This window comes from Triticum dicoccoides, chromosome 3B (assembly GCF_002162155.2).
Source record: "Triticum dicoccoides isolate Atlit2015 ecotype Zavitan chromosome 3B, WEW_v2.0, whole genome shotgun sequence".
Lineage (NCBI taxonomy): Eukaryota > Viridiplantae > Streptophyta > Magnoliopsida > Poales > Poaceae > Triticum > Triticum dicoccoides.
In genome coordinates, this window is record NC_041385.1 from 785,013,656 (window position 1) to 785,016,124 (window position 2,469).

The following is a 2,469-nucleotide window of genomic DNA, read 5'->3' on the forward strand; positions in this document are numbered from 1 at the left end:
TTCTTCTTCTCCTCCTCCTCTTCTTCTTCTTCTTCCTCCTCTTCTTCCTCTTCTTCTGCTTCCTCTTTTTTATATATAGAGTTCAATGAAGACCAAATGCTTGTGATAGTTCGAAAAATAACATATTTAAATTGTGCATCCGAACGCAGAAAAAATACATTGATCAGTACCGCCTTTCAGCCAAAACGCGCGCTACTGCTACACAGAAGTACATATAAAAAATACATTGATCATCAACGATCTTTTTGTATAGAATCTAAATCGTCAATAGGAATCTACCACCGATTTAAGAACCGGCGAAGACTCCTATTGCAGCCATAGATCCTACACATAGAGTTCAATGAAGACCAAATGCTTGGGATGGTTTGAGAAGTAACATACTTAAGGTGGTCAAATTCTTGTTAGGGGAGCGAGGTGGGACTAAAAATTGCGCCTGCCACAACCTATTTAGTACAGGTTCGTGCCACGAACTGGTACTAAAGGTGCTGGCCGGGCACCAGCATCTTTAGTACCGGTTCGTGGCACGAACCGGTACTAAAGATTCCCAAAGAACCGGTACTAAAGGTCACCTCCCGCCAAGTCATTTGAACCGGCACTAATGGGAGCATTAGTGCCGACTCATATGCCAACCGGTACTAATATTTCACATATTAGGTCCTTTTTCTACTAGTGGTAGTCTAGTGTAGTTTAAATTTGAATTTATGTTTAATGTTTGATTTTCAAGACTAGGTTGAACTTATGTTTGATTGTATGCAAAGTTTGGTCAAAACTAGGTTGAATTTATGCAAAATTATGCTTTACTCCGCTAAGTTTAGGAGATCGGCTAGAATCGACCAAAATTTAGTGGAAGTATAAATACTCCACTAAGGTTTACTTGGTCGGATCCTCCTCTATTTTTTAGGTGGTTGGTTAGAAATGCACTTATTCGGTGATGTGCACATATCCTATGTCACTTTGTGACAATCCAAGAGCTTATTTGATGGCATGCACTTCTGCTATGTCATTTTGTGAGAATCCAAGAGCTTATGTGAACTTTGTGCTATGTCTTATGTATAGATGTTGAGATAACCCGATGGACATTCACCAGGTTTGGACATGGATATAATTTTCCACCCATGGATTTTTTGTGGACATGCTGAGAATGACTTCATGGATTTGGGTATGGACTTGACATTTGTCAACCCGAGCCGAACATGGCCCATTGCCATCTTGACATATCAAATGCACATATATCATGTTGCTTTACTTGTCTTCTCAAATAGTTTTAGATCATTTGTCCTTTTAGTAATGTTGTTGGCATTTTATAAGTGGGAAATTTATGGTAAAAAAGCCATGCATTTAGACAATGAAAAATCAAAGAGCTTCTTCTGTTATAGAGCATAAAGAACCATGTTTACTACTCCATCTACCTATGTTTGTAAGTACCACACAAATTTTGATATAAAAAACTTTGACGATTAATTTAGTCAACAAAATATGATTTATATGCCACCCGAATCAAGATTCAAAAATAGATGTGGAAGAGGCAATGGAAAGAGCGAGGTTGCCATATACAATTGAAATGTTAATATAATGATATAGACATACACTATAAAATTGAAATATTAATATAATGATATAGACATACACACAATATTTTAGTGCCCATATTAATGATAAAATCTTTCATTGAAATATCTGCGAAACTTATAAACCTGGCTGAAGAGAGTATTGCCTCTCAGAATGATCCTAGAGGCCGAGATTTTCGACTCTTGGGCTCTGTGATGCATGAAATTTATCAAAAGTATCATATTAAAAAAGTTTAGAAATTTTAAAAACCATCCCACATGTACATGTGGGCATGCGCTACATTTTTAAAAAGTTAATTAATAAGTTTTCTAGTTTGTGTGCTACACGAAAACTTAAATGCGTGGACGTATAATGGCAAGTAGTAAATCCATTATAGATTCACCTATTTATACATACCGCGTCAGCTAATATTAAAATTATTTTCTTCCTAAATGTTGTGTAGGTCCATTGTGAGCATCTGCATGCAGATTTTTTTTATTTCTAGAGTTTTTGAAACAACCAAACATGAATCTATTTTTGAACTTGCAAACAAACCGTGCTAAAATCTCAGGTATCAGTTACAATTATGGGTTGTCACAGGCATCAAAATGAGATTTGACATTTCTTTGGCCCCGAGTGCACTTGTTTGGGTGGTATATGAGGTGAATCGGATGCAATGTTTTAAATAGCCGGCTATAGCTCCGCTATTGCTCGGCTATAGCCTTTTCGGCAGGGTGACGCTAAATGGTCGCCTTTATAAATAGCCCGCAATATCCCGCTATAGCCCGTTATAACTCCGCTATAGCTGTTTTTGGAGGCCCGCCACTATTTCCCATAGCCCGCTATTTAAAACATTGATCGGATGTCAATATTGAATAATTCTCAGGAGAATTTAGTCCGCGTTCCCTCCTGCGCCTCGTT